Below are 17,081 nucleotides of genomic sequence, written 5' to 3'. Positions count from 1 at the left end.
TGAGTGAAAGGCTTGTCTCATTTAATTAAAAACAAAGAGTCCATAACAAATTAGACCAAAGCATTCTTTCAGTGCTGACTGTTTACCCAAGCAGCATCTCCTTCAACGGCTGACATCAGAGGCTCTTTACAGCTACAACAGTTCCTGCTTTTCTTAAGCCTGTTCCCTGTATGTCTGTCCAACAAAACCTGGTTATGTAATGAGGACCTGGGCCAGATGAGCTGAAGAAAAGACCATTTAGCTCTCCGTCGCTCTCCCCGCAGCGTGGAGCAGCTCAGCCATTATTCACTGGAATGTTTTCCTCCCATGTTTGTCCAGGGGGGCTGAAACCCTGAAGCCGCAGGGCTGACGAATCGGGGCTGTTTGTCTGTCTGTATTTTCTTAATCTGGGCTAAATGAGTCCAAGTTGACTGATGAGTAACCCTTTATGGGAAGCACTTAAGAAGAGGAGTTAGTGGCCTTTCTTTACTGATTAGTTTTCTCGTCAAACACACCCTTCACTAAACCTCTAAAGGGTCAAAAAAACATCAGTGTGCATCGAGGGTTCATCTTGTCATGCTTTTCATTAGAAGGCAGTCAGAGTAATACATCTTCTTTTATACAGCCACCAACATAAAGAAAACAAGAAGTTAAAAGGAAACAGAGCCCTTAAAACACTAAATTCGTACTTACAAATCACTACAAGTCATTCATATTGAATGATTTAGAAATGTCATTAGGGGTTTTCCTTCCAAAGGACCAATGGATGATCTTCAAAACATTGTGGTCCATACAATAAGGCCTAGTTTATAGTGAGAATATATAAATATCTCAACCAGCTCACACTGTTACTCAGTTGGGTGCAGTTACATCAGGTAGGAGTCTGACATCATGGGCAGCCAAACATTACACAGCAGTATAATGGGATGATCTAAGCTCTTGCCTTTGGTACGGCATAACAAACCATAAGAGACTTAACTTGCTTGTTTACAAAATTAGTTTTACTGTCCTGTCGCCAAGTCACAGACGCGTCTAGACCAGATGATTTCTGTCATGCCTCATCTCCCAGAACTGTGAAATGTGAAATTAATGAGAATATTGTCATGAATGTTGTGAATGTTTGAGCACATTTACTCATGATGTCGTTCACTGTTGAAATTCTAAAGCCGCACTTACGCAATGTGACTTGTGGTTTTGGGCTGTATGAATAAAACTGATTTGATTTGAGACTCTGAAATGACTTGGAGGTCATGCAAAAGGTATAAATATGAACAATTTATGAGGCTGTGTCAACCAGTCAAGTATGCAGGTGAGGAATAAACATGCACTGCGATTGGTTACACCTTTCTGCCTGGTTTAGGAATTTACATCCAGCTACATACAGATTTGTTTCCACCGACCAAACACTATCCAAAAAAAACATAGTCAACAGCACCGACATGCCATTTAAAGGAGACATGACAAACACTTCCTGCTGACACGAGACACAATCTGCGATGCTTTACACCCACCCCAAGTGTGCAGCACATATCCACAATCTATAATAAATAGAAATAAACACAATCTGTCCCCACTAGAAACAGCTACTATCAGACCCAAACAAACTGAGGACCTAGACCTAACGCTCTCTAACGATACAGGATGATCGCATGGACCAGTTGAACAAAAAGTGTCGAGAACTGTGACTCAGCAGCGTTTGTTTGTGCAGGGATGTGGCTTATGTGTTGAGCTTAAGTGTTACTGTAAGAGGACACAGAGAAAGGGCTGCCGGTGGTACTGTGAGCCCAGATTGAGGGCCAGATGGCTTCACCCGCAAACTCCACCGACTGCCACTTGCTCATGTGGGTGGGAGGAGGGGCAGGAGTGTGTGTGTGTGTGTGTGTGTGTGTGTGTGTGTGTGTGTGTGTGTGTGTTGTGTAGGCAAAGAAGTCAATGATGGTGATGGGGCTGAGGCCAGAGCAACTGATTAAGCATTAAATCTGTTTCTAATCTGTTGGCAGGAGAGTGGATGTCTTCTACTGCATAGCACCCACAAACAGAAAACAGAGGTAGGAGCACACACACACAGACACACACACACACATCCACTGAGCTTTCACTGGCAAGTAAAATGGAATTAGGTTTCAAGGTTAGGGCTAAAGGTGAAGGGTTACATGTGAGTAGCAGCAGACAAGACACTTGATGGAGACTCGAACAGAAGAAGCCTCTTTATGTAATGCTGCACTGAGTCAGACCAGGTGGGTGTGTGCGAGTCTCAGCAAACACACCTTTTATTTCAGAAAACTGCAGCAATTATGCTTCTACTTAAAAAAAGAATAACTGCAGGCTATAAATCTGTAACAGACTCCAACCACAAATGTGTTTTTTCAATATTATGTCTGGCGTTCATTGACTTTGAAGACTCATCACATCTATCCAGGACTTCAAACAGCAGGAGGTTCTTTCTTGCTGGCTATAAATGTATCCTCCCATAAAAAGTACTATTACATCACAGTAAAGCGCTTCCTGCTTTTAACCTGTCTGAGTCCCCTGCCAAGGGGAAGGCAGTGATACCGGAGAGGAACAGTGGCTGGTGCAATCAAATCCTATCAAGAGTACATGGATCGTCTTTGAAGTGGCCATCAACCTGCCAAGTGGCACCAGTAAGAGTGTCGGGGATTGTCGACAGGGCAACAAGTCATGATTAAATGGCTAGCAAGGGGAAAGTGTACAGAGAGACAATGAGAGAGAGTAGCAACGGGTTAGCTAAATCCACAGCTCATTAGTTTAGCACTTTGCCAGTCTAAATTCGCAAATTGAGTACCTGGGCAAGCGTACAGGTAAGTTCAGGACATCTTGGCAGCATTTAAGCTACAGGAGCAATCATGAATGGATTCCCTGAGACTTTCTCAGAGGCACAACCACTCTAATCCTTTTAGAAGAGCTGAGATCAGCTGCTAAACTGAGCAAACCTCACTCAGAAAATCCCATTGACAGGAATGTTCCACCATGGTGGCAGGGACAGTGGCAGAAGTCACTCTGTGTCCCTGCTCTGCTGCATGAGGCCTTCACTGTGGTAAAAACATTAAAGGTGTGTCATGATTTTGATTTTTTCAGCCCTGGCATCTATGTCATTGTTGGACTCAATCGTAATGGACTGTGCTTATATACCACTTTTTGAGTAAACCCACTCAAAGCGCTTTGAAATACAAATCAGCATCACACATTCTAAAAACACATTCATACACTGGTTGCCCTGGTATCATTGATAAGACCAGGTTGGGGCAAAATGGTTTTATAATTGAGACTGAATAAACAAGACACAAACTTCGGTTGATCCATCCATCTTTGTTGCTCCATAGGAAGTTTAGGAGTGTCATAGAAATTGAAACTGGACACAAACTTTTTGACTATTTGACCAAAGCCAGGATAACAGAAGTTTGCTCTTTGCCCAAAAAACTGGCAAGTCCGAACCCTTTTTCCTTGCATCCACTTCCTTTTCTCTTCTTGCTCTGCCTGCCAATCGGGCACCATGGGGTAGCTCGTCGTGAAACATTTTGGCACCAAACCACATTCTCAGTGTGGGGACAGGAACCTCGCTGCTGGGGATGAGCTCTGAGGAACTACTCAGTGCTATGTTAGATCCCATTCCACTCAAAATATGCGAGACTATCCCAGACGTTTCCTGTAGTGCGGATGTGTTGTGACCTTCACCCAGGGTGTGCGCCCTGTGAGTATTAACCCAACAGGCCTGCGCTCAGAATGAGGCGACGTCAGCCCCTGTAACGAGAGACTTCGGCAGTCAGTGGGAGAGGTGACGAGGGGAGAGAGGAAAGGGGAGATTAGTACTATGGTATCCAGGTAACAGTCATAAACACTGTCAAAGCAAGACTGAACACGGAGCAAATCAAAGCACGAGACTGTATAATGACATGCTGACAAAGACCAGCTATTGTGGTCATTTAACAACTGAAGCGATGAAATTACTGTGTGTTTATGTGCTTTGGCTGCTATGTAAGAAAAAAAAGTGAATATTACACCTGCCAGCGGGGTTCTTGCCATCATGATCTAGCTCTGGACTGATAAACTTTCAGACTCAGGACTTCTTGACCTGTTCTCTTTCCCCATCTTCCTTTTCTTTCCCAATCATAACTCAACAGGACGTGTGGGATGCTGATCCAAAACGAAGCTGGTGCATCCACAAAGTGTTATTCCTACTCTGATTAGGTTGACATATACTGGGCTAAGCTACTCCGTGCACATTCTGCACATATTTTGTCTTATGGGCCACATGCACAAGATCAAGACATTCTGTACTCGGTGAACTCACTACTACAGACATCCCAGGAAAATAAATACTAAATTGCAATGTTCACCTACAGCTTTCCTCAGACTGTAAAAGCACATCCTGCGGTGATGCTCTCCAAAAGCACACAGTGCTCTTTTCAAAACACTCGGAGCATGCAGTCTGACGATGGAAAATGTTAGCTAGTAAAAACGCTGGAAAAGTAGGAGCCTTAGAAATGCATGCGCTGAATATGGCAGGGCCAGTGTAGCTCAAGCTGTCCAGCACGGGTCTCTGAGGAGGGTGACGCAATACAGGACGGGAGGGGATGTTAAGGATAGAGGAGAGGGGGGCACAAATATGTTGACTATTATGAGCTGGAGCCCCCCTCCCCTTTTCTCCACCACGTCCCCGGCAGTCCCACCCAACGCTGAGGCCCATCTGGAGTGCCTCGTGACCCGACTGATTAAAAGCAGTTGGGGCCTTCGGTGAGATACGGCCAGAGGAATGTTGAGACTGTGGAAAGGCCCAGAATAAGTGTGTCTAAGAGGTGTGTGAATTTCCACAATGTGTATGTGATACTCTGTCCATGCATCCTTTTGTGGATATTGTATCACATGTGTGCATACAGCCACATGTCCATTAGTGCCAGTCGTTAGCAATCAATCAAATCAGAGAAGAAAAAGCCCTGGAGCTCAGTTGATGGATGCCCCCACTGGGACTTCATGGGAGCATCTCTGCACCTGAATCACAGCTCTATACCCTACTGTTTCCTGACCCCATTAGCCTCTACACAAACACACACAAAGGCCAATACAGAGGGGTGCCTAGGATCACAACCATCAATGTCTGCAACTACTAGAAACTAAATGTCTCCCCCACTTAGGCTAAAATCTCAATTCCTGGATTTCTCCCCATCCATCTGCGCTTCTTTCCCCCAAGACCTGGCAACCTGGCTCTTTGCACCCTCCAAACCAGAAGGTATTTACAAGATGCACCCGTCGCGCGGCATCAACCTTGTCCACCGGCGGTCCAAATGGAAACCAGGCTGAGAGTCTCATCGCTGCTGATGGAGCATGATACAAGGGCCCACGGTTGATCTTTACTGCTCGCTTCCCAATAGGGGATCCTCTGTGCGGTTGATGTTAAGCTTAACATGTGTTTTACTGCTTAATTGAATAATGAAGCGATGAGAGGAGAAGAAAAACCACACGACCGAGGACTGCACCAAAAGGCTGCCAGGGGATGATTGTGCGGCGAAGGGTGAATACTTTGGTTTTAAAGCGGCCTTTTTATAAGCGCTGTGGCTACGTCTGTCAGAGACACTTAATACAAGTCAAAATTAAATCCTGAAGGAGCAAAAAAACTGACCCTTTTGTCACACTCTATCCATCAATGTGATCACAAAAGCGACCACGTTTAGTGTAGCATCATGTTATGTAATTAAAACCATGCTTTAAAATTCCGTTTGGCCAATAAAAGTCAACCAAAGCCATGTTAACTGACGTTTTCTCTAATGGAGCCTTTTCACAGTCCATCTGGCTGCATGCTTTCTTCCCGGAACTGTTTGCGTGTTTGGCTGTTCTAGACGTCTTTGTTGCTTTTTTCATCCCATTTGTACACTGTGTCCAATTATATTCAAAATGTGGCGAAACACAATAACAAGGAATGTCTCCATACAAATTAACTTTTGAGTACTGATCAATTTGCAGGTGTTTGTTGCTTTTCGGGGAAACTGAAATGAGTGACTGTGATGTAATGCAAAGTGTCTTTCAGTCATAGAAAGAGAAGACGCTGATGACGCTGTGGATTTATGCCAGCCTAGACAGGAAGTGCTGACGAAGTTACACCCCTGTCACTACCTCAGCTGAACCTCAACAGAGAATAAAATATGTCAAATACTGACTGTAGCCACAGCAAACAAAACAAAAAATGAGCACCGTCCAATTCGATTTACAGCCTGGAAACACTTGCTGGGTTTCCTACTATTTGAACAGATTATCCTGTAATGGAAACGGCACCAGTTTGATTCCCTGCAGCAGCTGATGTGTATCCTGCAGCCTAACTCTGCCGTAACAGAAAACCCCCTGATATGTAAATAACTCAACGTGAAATAACAATAATAATATCAGCACCATTAAATCACCATTAAGTCAAACACGTGCAGGACCATATGCAGACCCAAAACAACACACAGAGAAGACATTTGGCAGAGGGGTCGGAGACTGTGAAGGAGGACTCGGAGCAGAGCTGAACACAGCAGGTCTCCGGGCCATGATGACCACACCCAGGCCCAGCTGGAAACAATAAAAACCTCATACTCCTCATCTCTTCCTCTTTCCCTCCATCTCCTGTCCCTTATTGTCACCCCTTCACACTGCACGTCACATCTCACACCTCGTCCTTTAGTCTTGTTTCTCTTTTTACCGTCTCTCTTTCTTTAGTCCTCCTTTATCAGACTATTTTCTAATCATTCCTGGGCCCCTTACAACAGAGAGGGAGTGTCCACTGCATTCTCCATCACCACAGTAAACAGTCAACTAGTGAGCCATTCTCTCTGGCATGCACGCACAGGCCCCTTTAAAAAATAAAAGCCAAAGGAAAACAGCGAGGGAGAAACAGATGGATGTCATTTGTGTTATAAAGACAGACAATGGCAGCGGAATAGATTTCCAAGGGCGGGTGTTGAGGTATACGGTTCTGCAAAAATAGCAAATTTGGCTCCATCCTCTTTTGGTGACCTCTGTCAGATTGGTTTTGCTTGCAATTCATCACTGTTGATTAACAAATCAGGGCTCAGCCCATCTCTGTCACACTGTCAGAGGGCCATAGGTGTTGGAGGTGCTCTGAATGCTAATGTGGCATCGTCTCATCAGCATCAGAACAAAGCGGCATGTGCACACTGGCTGACACAGGACAGGACAGAGGGCATCGTTATCGCCGTCTGGGAAGCCTATGTTGCCCAGCCAATCGTGTGCTCTGGCGCTGAGCAGGCAGCCAATTAACACCACTTTTACAGGGATGCCTCCAGGCTGTGTGAGGAAAACAGGAAAATATGCACAGGAGAAGAACACGGTGAAGATTTTTTTTTTTGGATTCAGACTTTAAAAAAACAGAACTCCAGCCAGTCTATATCCATAAACGTATTGATCTATACATCTCAGCTGAATGAGACTGTGGGAGAAAAGCCGTACAGAGAGCTAGTGTATGGAGAGAGTGACCGACACACACCAGTGATCTATGGATTCTCTGTCAGGGCTCTGCAGAGGGATTATTCACTCCCCCTGCTCCACCCTCCGACTGTCTTTGCATGACGTAACTCCTCTAGGTTGATCGAGTTTAGATGCACCGTGCAGTACAGTGGCGGCTCTGGCACTCAAGCGCCGAGAAAACAAACATATGCAAATAAAAAAAAAGAAAAAGAAAATCACCATAGCAACCCCTCTTCTCCTCTAGAGTGCTGGTTGATACTTACAACCTCACCTCGCGAGAGAGAGAGGACAGGGGGGTTGGGCAAGAGAGCCAATGTGTAAACACTTACAGATGAAAACAAAACAACACCTTCTAACAAACACGGTCACGCGTGCTCCGGAGCACATACAGCTCCACCCACTGGCAGGCGAGGCTCCTCCCAGCCCGGTCTGCATTGCACCAAAGAGCGCTGCATCTTTTCCAAGGCAGTTTTTCATCAGCCGCGCCAAGGAGACTCAGCAGCATCCAGCTACTTCGTATTCACCTCCTCAGCTGTCTTCTCTCTCTCTCTCTCTCTGTCTCCTTTTTCTTTTCTCTGGCTTCGGGAGAGTAGTGAAATATTATAGATGAACGGCTTTCTTTTTCTGTCTTATCAAGGTAACACTCCAAGGTCGAGGTGCTTCTTGGTTTTGCTGGGCCAAGCCACTTGAGAATTTCTCTCCAGCTTGTTATCTATAATTCTTTCAGATACATAAAAACAGCATTGTTGTACGTTTACTGCAGCTCGTGCACATACCGTATGTCACAGGGATTATGTGCATCTACAGGGAGGGGGAGTGAGGGGTTACTGTGGCAGCGTGAGGTGAGTCAGCACTCTCTTCAATACAAACTCAGCTCAAATTTACAACCGCAGGCAGAGCTGGAAGTACGGTAAAGAAAACCCTGTATTTTGCAGCTGCATATGGAGCGACAATGACATGGCAATAGTAGCCACGGAGGGATTATCTTACATTTCTTGGTGCCGGTGGATCAAATGTGACCTGGTTTTGAAGTCAAAGAAAAACCACAAGCTGATTCATCACAAGGTGTCCAGCACAATCCCTGGAATTCCCACAATACATTTTTTTGCACTCCAAAGTGAACTCACTGTAGACTACAAATTAACTAAATCAAAACGTATGCCTCCTGCTGATTGCTGCTTGTAACTAGATCTTGCCAAAGTGCTTGGAGGTGCATGTCAGACGTTCAGGTATCTTGACATAAATCTGCTCTCTGTGTGTAAACATTAACCTGTCTCAGTGGGAGGTATTACCTCATAGTTTAATGCTTCAGTACATCCAAACTCACTGACACAGCACAAGATTTAAAGTCTGTCCACAATCAAAATGCACCTTTTCTTCTCTATTTTGGCTGTCTATCTCTACCCAGATAAAAGCTAGAAAATCATGTATTTGTAAATTGTTTTTAGAGAACCTGTACATATCATAATATTATATAGATGTATTTTTCATAACTGAATAAACAAGCCATTCAGAGGAAAATAATGTCCCCAGAACACTGTTTGGAGCTAGAAAGGTAACAGGGTCTGCCTAATATAAACCAAGTAAAACATTATGAAATTGTGTTGTCCTTTAAGGTCAGTTTGATATTCAGTTTATTCAGTCATGAAAACAAAGAGAGTTTGTTAATTCACAGTGAAGATCTTTCTCTTCTGATTGAAATATTGTCCCCAAAACAACAAAATGCACCTTTTAAGTGCTGATACTCTGCAGAGAAACCAGGTTATCCCCACCGCTTACCAAACTATGACATTGATGCAAATGAGAAAACACTCCAATGCATGCTGCATTTCCAGATTTATCCACCTCACAATACCCTGTGGACATTGCATCATTTGGGACTGCATTAAGATCTCAAGAGAGTGAAGCACATCCTTTAGATTAATTGATTTTATGCCTGCTAGAGGTTTATAAGGAGCAGTCAAAGTCATCATCAAGATTTGGACATCTTGAGTCGATACCAGGGGCTTAAAAAGACAAGCTTGTCTGTTATCATTGACACTGAAGGTGTAAAACCAAAAAACCAAAGGAGAGGAAGAGCTGTCTAACTCTGTTCTTTTAGCAATGAGGTAAAAAAAAAAAAAAGGAAAAAAAAGTGCCACATACTGTAGGCAGAAGTGCGAGCATGAGTCTGATTAAAGTTCTGCTCAAGACTGATTTTTTTATGACTCTCCTTCGCTCCCTTTTTCCCGCCTCGCTCACTGCCCCTCGGCTGCTTTCATATGCTAATGGACGGGCAATTGTGTGGGCAAACAGCCTGGAATTCCTCCCCACAAAGGAGAAATGGAGATGGAAGGAGAGAGGGGAGAAAGGGACAGACAGACAAGAGGGAGAGACCAGACAAAAGTGGGGCTGATGCACATCAGAGGCCCAAATCACCGGCCCAAAGAGGGGTTCGCTACAAGAGTACAAAGAGCCCAGAGGTGGCTTTCTTGTCTGGTGTATTTCTAGTATATATTGGTATACTATATTCTGGTTTTGCTTAGCGGTGCAACAAACACTTGTTTTACTTATTGAGTAATTTGCAGCTTGTTTATCTGTTGTATTCGACTTATATTCTGTCTAAACAAAGTCAGAGCGATTTTCCAGCGTCCAAAACCAAAAGTTATTCAACTGACTATCACAAAAAACTATAAAAAGCAGCAAATTTGGCATATGAGAAGCTGGGCCTTGGCAGAGGTATGCACTCTACTGAGAGCCACTGCAGTTAACCATGCAACATCTAGTGTTACATGTTACTGAAACATCCAGTCAATTCATTAATTTGTAGATGGACAGAAAACTAAAATCACTATCAGCAGAATACCTTTGGGTTTTGGGCTGTTGGGTGGGTCACAACTGCTTGGCATTTTCTAAATGAAACAATCAGTGTTGCAACTAACGAATATTGACATTTATTATTTCTCTATTGATTTATCCATCTATGGTTTAGATTAAAGATAGTCAGAAATAGAGGAAACGTGCTTATCAAAACTCATACAGTCCAATTTGACATCTACAAATGTCTTGTTTGGTCCAACATAAGAAACTATTTGGTTAATGATGATATGAAGTTGAAAAGCAGCAAATCTTTTTTATCTGATCAGCCGGAACAATAGCTTCTAAATGACTGAAATGATTAATCGACAGTCAAAATCGTTGTGATTATTTCTCTTGTGTCCGCAAAGAGCATTAAACAATTAATCACAGATCAGTCAAAAAAATATCTCTACATATTGCCCTTCTATTGTATCTCTCAATTCTTGTGACTTATTGCTCATCTTTCAATTATCTCTTGGTTCTAAGAAGCACTGGAGAGCACATGTGAAGCTCCTCCTGACGTGTTTGGGTGTGGTCCATCACTACAGAGATGTCAGTTGAAGTGGCTTCCACTGAAGGCTCCATCCCCCCACACTGAAAGCTCAGAGCCAGAGTAGCTAAACAAAGAGAGGACATACACACCGTCCCCACATCCAGCCAGCCACCTCCACCCAACAGCCCTTCAGAGACAGAGAGCAGGTGGGCCAATTAGAGTCCCCGGGGTCCCCCCACCCAAATACAAGCAAAGTCCTGTATAATTGGTTTCCTCATCTATGAATTATTAATCCTGGTTGCTCTTTGAGGTTTTTGACAGAGCAGGGTCGTGACAGTACGCCCTCTGACACAGAGTCTCTGTTTAACCCCCTGGTGCCGTGTTAAAACTTCACGTCAGAACAAAGTGGGGACACTCTGACATATAATAATAAGATCGCAGTGTTATCCATTGATGGCATGTGGGTTCTGAATTGGTCAAAAATGTGTGTGAGATTTTATTTTAAATGTTAGCACAGAATAATACGACATATCATCACAACTACTTCCGCAAGGCCAAGTTGATGTCTGGAAAATTGGCACCATCTACTACTTATCTTGATGAACTAACTCCTAATCGGCAAACGGCATTAAGTGGTTTGTGGTATGGCCTTGATACACAGTGTATATCTTGACAGTCTGAAATCTCTTCATAAATGCTGGGACGCATGCTGGGCAACAAAATGAAGTATCACAAAATTGTCAAAAATGACATGTTTGATCAATAATCATCAGTAATGTGGATTAGATGACTAAGTGGGTAAAGGCAAGCATTTCAACAAGTAGAACAGTCTGGAAAATGACATCACTTAACTGTAATGCAGCCTTTAAAACCAGGCACCAAGACCACAAACACATATCTCATACCACCATATAACGATATCCAACATTTGAGACAGTATATAGTCTCCTACTACTATAAGGATATAATGTATATATTGTCCAGCTCTAATGGTATTGGATGAAAATGCATTCAATAGCAATTTACCAATGTACACCACATTTGGTTCAAAATTTATGAAACATTTGGGTGGAACTTTATTATTATTATTATTATTATCATTAGGGCGGCAACTACAATTACTTTCATTGTAGATTAATATGGCAATTATTTTGACAATTAATCATGTAGTCCGTCAAATGTCAAAAATCCAAAAGTGACATCTTAAAATTGCTTCTTTAGTTAATACAACAGTCTTCATTTACTCTCATAGATAAAGAGGAAAAGCAGCAAAGACTGACATTTATGTAGCTGGGAAAAACAAATGTTTGACATTTTTGCTTGAACAATGAATTGGTTATTTCAGTGGTTGGCAATAAACTTTCTTTGACTGGTTACAGAGACTGAAATGAATGATATTGTTCATGAGAATGCTAAAGATCAAACGATTTGCCAAATAGTTTTGGCAGACCAACATATTATTAGAGCTGCGGCCTTGCTGTCATTGGTGGCAGTGTTGTTGATTCCCTGGCTCCTCTCTCTCTGTCTCACACCAGGTGTTGGCCTGTAAATATTTCATGAGGCCTCTGTGCCGGGCTACTGGTGCACAAAGGCCGTTTTCAGCGCCTCGGACAGCAGAGGCTCTCTGGAAACAGAGGCCTATCAGTTCGGCTTGGGATGCAAACAATTTTCAGCACTGCTAAAATTAAATTAGGGGAAGGGGGCATACCAGAGAGCAGCTCTGCCGCAATGCTCGACACGGCAGGACTACTTTACTCCTCGAATCAGGCATTCCATGGCAAAATGAAAAAGGGGAGAGGGGGGAAAAATGCATGAAACAATGAGCTGTCTGTGCAAGTTTCCAGTGAAAAAGCCGAAAAGGCATGTCAGAGATATGAAGTGTTGGTCAAGATGCCAAGTTGACTTCTGTGCATATAGAGACAAATGGATACATCCAAGACAGCACCACAAAGAGCACTGTCTGACTGAGAGAACATCCACATTCATACGCTCAGATGTCATTTTCTGAACACAGAAAGGCTTTGACCTTTGCACCCTTGCACTTCCCATTAAAAATCAACACCCACCACTGGATTTTACCAACCAGCCTTTGATCTCAGACCACATCCAAACTTGGTAGTGCCAATCATGTGAGTAATTCTTAGTTTTCTGATGCAGTTCCACTTGTTTCAAAAGAGTGCCACATGTCAAAATGAAGCCATTTATGACAACTAAGATTCAAGAAAGCAGATTTTAAGCCTGATTTTCTTAAATTGAGTTTAATCTCAGGCCACCTGAGGCTGCATGTGGCACTCAGTCTGCAAGAGCAGGGACACTCAGAGGTCAGCATGCCTTGCACTCCACAATCTCCAGTTCCACAGTGCACTACTGAATGAATGCTGGCTATTAATACATGACATGTCAGGGATGCCTTCCCTGGAGAACTCCAGGGAGCAATGGAGGGCAGAGGGGATGCTCATAAAAAGAATGAGAAAGGGTGAACAAAACTGACAGGTAGAAGAAAGGGTAGAAAATGTGCTACTAAAATACAATTACTTTTATGGCTATATAGGTTAGCCTGCTGTTTTCGAGAGGTTGTCCTGTAGCCAGAAAGTGTCAAGCTTTACACACAGTAGCTTGCAATATGATAACAAACTACAGTGTTTTCTTAGCTTAGATACTTGTATTTGACAGGCGGTTCTTCCATGATAAATGTTCACCTACTAAATACAAAAATATGCAATTTCACATCATTTTGGACCTTTGCACCTTTATCACCATATCTGTGTACAAATGGTAAAAAAAAGCAGATCATTAATAATTAACAGCCATGAAGCTTAATGATTAAACTTGCTAAAGAAATCCACTAGAGACTAACCACACCCCTAATTTGGATGCTCTCCACATTGATTTAACATTAATTTAGCTAGGGTGGTGCCCGGAGTGGCTTGGGTGCCGCACCTAAGCTTTACATCAGTCAGCAATATCCTGAATAATGGGGCGTTGTAGTGGTTAAATATATGAAGCAAATGATATGAAGTTACTGCAACATCCACAGTACAATTTCAGCGAGGGACGTTTGTTGTAAACTCAACTGTCAATATAAATAAAGGACTAAAGATGCCAAAAAAAAGAAAATTCAAAAAGAAAAGAGGCTAATTCCCTGCTTGCCAAATCAGTGCTTTAAACGAGAACACTGACCTGATTGCTCCAGGCGCAGTACAGATCGCAGATCAGACTCCAGTTGTTGTTAATCATACAATCAAGAACTTTAAGATGAGCCATTTTACGCTGCGCTGAAGAGATCCAAGCTGCCCAGACACCTGCCCCTCAGCTGTGTGTACCAAACCCTGCTGTGCCCGGCGGCGCCCTGCTGACAGCGACGCTCCTCGATGCCACCTTCACGGAGAGGAGGGTGCAAGGAGGCGAGAGGGGAATCATCAGCAGAAGGCGACGGGTGCATCTCCGTGCCCATCTGCGAGCTCAGCAGGCGTCCTATCCGCTGTGGCCATCGCCCCAGCCGCGCTTCATTAGCAATATGTTAATCACGTGTGCCGTGCAAAAACTCACAGAGATTATCTGAGATGTTGCACGAAGAAAACAGCCTCTTTCTTGAGAGTGTGATCCAGCAGAAAAGAGTCAACGATAGTCCGGAGCAAAAAGGTCCACCTGGTTATCGACGTGCAGGAGAGAATTCATCATGGTTACTCAGCAGACCGATCGGTGAAGGAGGTGACTAAAAAGACGATGCACTCTCGCTTGTCATCTACCTCTTTTTGAGTCTCTCTGTGTCTCTTCCTGTGATGTCTCTTCCCAGCTGGCTGTGCCTGTCTGTGCTCGTCTCTGCCGCGGTACCAGGCTGAGGCAGTCTGAGAATCAGAGCAGCAGAGGCACACTCTAAATCATCGCGCATCAGGCCGCAATGCAGGACGTACAACCGGTGAAGAACAGTTTTCTCACCTCTTCTTCTCCTCTCTCTGATTCTTCTGGACACAGCCGAGGAAAGGCAGAGGTCTCTCGTTAAAAAGAAAATGCACCTGAGGCTTTTAACAGCTCGAGAGGTTCCAAGTTGTCTGTGTGATCCTGTGAAGCCTGCAGAAAAGACGGCTACACTTTGTCAGCAATGCGGGACTCTATCCCGCCAGAGTTATTTATTTCATTACTCTGCAAAAAAACCTTCACCCTACTTTGCAGGGGGAAGACTCCCTGACACTGGGCAAAAAGAGTGACGCAGCCCCCACCGCTGCACAGCCAAGACTCAAGTCGGCTCTTTTACTGTACGTAAATCAACATCAAGTTAAAGACTTCCTGTCACTGTGGGATGTCAAAGAAATTAAGCTTCTGAGGGACGAAAATATGCCGGAAACGCACGAAGAAAGAATTAGGAAACTACTGGATGCCAGTAAATAGTTGTCTGGGACTGTTTATGTTCCTTCCACCCTTTGATGCTGTGTGACGTCCAGATGGTTGCGATTGTGACATTAGCTGGAAGGCAGCTTCATCAGCGAGATGCTCTGAGCTCACTTCAAATGAGAAACGCCACGTCCACTTAGGAGCAGGGAGGAGCCTGAGGTGGGGATTAAAATATTCATACATTTTTAATAACCCGTCAATTCTCCATGTCACTCAAGCTTTTTTGTAAATACAGGAATCCCTATGATGTCAGTTAACCACAAAAGCTCAATATTATTTCCAACAATTGATCAATTAATCGATTAGTTGTCAATCATTAAATCAAAGGCAGTAAAGGTGATTCTGAAGATGGATAGATGATTCCCAGTCTCATTTCCAAGTCGATAAATACCGACAATTTGGGCTCGAATTTCAGGCCGAAAACCAACCCTAAGTATCTGTATGTGACAAACTGGGGATGACACTCAACAATCAACTTGTACCAATCAATTGTTTTGATTAATCAATGAAACTCTGATTACAGCTCCTTAAATGTAAAATTTTGTCTCGTTTGTTTACTTTTCTGTGACAGCAAACTCAATATCTGTGACAAAACAAGACATCGGAGTACGTCATGTTTGGGGAACACTGATCGACATTTTTCACTTTTTTCTGACATTATACAGACCAAAAAACAAATCGAAGAACAGAGAAAATAATAGACAGATTATTCAACAATGAAAATAATTAGTTGCAACCTGAATCTGACAATTAATTTCTTTTTGTATAATCTCTTAGTCTGTAAAACATCAGAGAATGGTGAAAAATGCCCATCTAAGCTCCCACAGAAGACGTTATTTTTAAAATCGACTGGACACTTTGTTATATTGTTTTCTTTGCCGTCTTAAGTTTACATTTCAAACAAAACATTTAACAACAGGTTTTTAATCTTTGGAAAACAGTGACATTTTATCGACCAAACAACTAATCAATTAACCGAGAACAAATCGACAGATTAACTGTCAATGAGAATAATCGTTAGTCGGAAAAGGCCTTCTACAACCAACACACCACTGTGACAACTCCGGTATTTACACAGGTGCGACATCATGTAGCTCAAAGCTTTCAATCAGCAGCACTAGTACCTCATGCTAAGCCTGGCTGCCAACCAAATCTTGTGCAAAAACTGTAACAACATAAATCAGAGAAAGAGATATCACTAAAAGAAGGGTAAAGACAACTTGAGTGATACTACAGACACCACACTTTGTGTTAGGTCGGGAGGCTACACACACAGTCTGGTCAAAAAGGTCATCCAAATCCCACAGGCCACACACTCAGTGACCAGACATGGCAACCCAGGGCCCCACAATGCACTATCAACAGACCAGTTGGGGAGGCGATCACTCACTGCTCTCCTCTGCTTGCCCCCCATAACTCTTAAACCGCCCAGCGTTCCCCATCATCAACACAACACCTCTTTGCTTTCTTTAACTTGTGAGGCCTCCGGTGGGGATGATTCACTGGAAAAAGCGCTTATTCGCATACTGAAGTTAAGAAATAAGCATCTCAGGGGTGTTGTCAGCAGGACAAACCAATACACTGCCATGTTTTTGCTTCATCGCAGACGGGAAAAGCATGCAAGACGTGAGCGAGGGAAATTCTCAGAGGTCAGTCCAAACCGCCCAGCTGTCTCCACATTTCTCTCAGCTAAATGCAACACACCAAAGTCCCCGTTTTGCCATCTTAGCTTGAAAACAAAACATTACAAACGCTTAAGAAGTCAAAAGGGATTAATACAAGCAAATATTCAACAGTGGATGTACTGTTCACAAAATATCTAGGCCAGGTCAGTCTTACAAATCGCCTAAATGCGGGGCAATGTTCCCAAACAATAAACTACTTTTAAATGAGATGAAAAAGC

At 43.3% G+C, this 17,081-nt stretch overlaps 1 protein-coding gene across 2 annotated transcripts in view; it reads right to left on the bottom strand.

Annotated features, from left to right (window-relative positions):
• The window catches only part of LOC119008470 (rho GTPase-activating protein 21-like), an 84,988-nt gene that overhangs the window by 59,852 nt on the left and 8,055 nt on the right, over positions 1 to 17,081 (bottom strand). The window contains exon 1 of one of the 2 annotated variants that reach the window (XM_037078813.1): positions 13,967 to 13,986. The exons of the other annotated variant lie outside the window; for it this stretch is intronic. The gene's annotated coding sequence lies outside the window, so the exon portion shown is untranslated. Of the gene's footprint in view, positions 1 to 13,966; positions 13,987 to 17,081 lie in introns of those variants that run through there. 2 annotated transcript variants of the gene reach the window in all.

Source organism: Acanthopagrus latus, chromosome 19 (assembly GCF_904848185.1).
Source record: "Acanthopagrus latus isolate v.2019 chromosome 19, fAcaLat1.1, whole genome shotgun sequence".
NCBI classification, from domain to species: domain Eukaryota; kingdom Metazoa; phylum Chordata; class Actinopteri; order Spariformes; family Sparidae; genus Acanthopagrus; species Acanthopagrus latus.
Note: the sequence above shows the minus strand (reverse complement) of the source record. Positions and strands in the feature narration are given on the sequence as shown.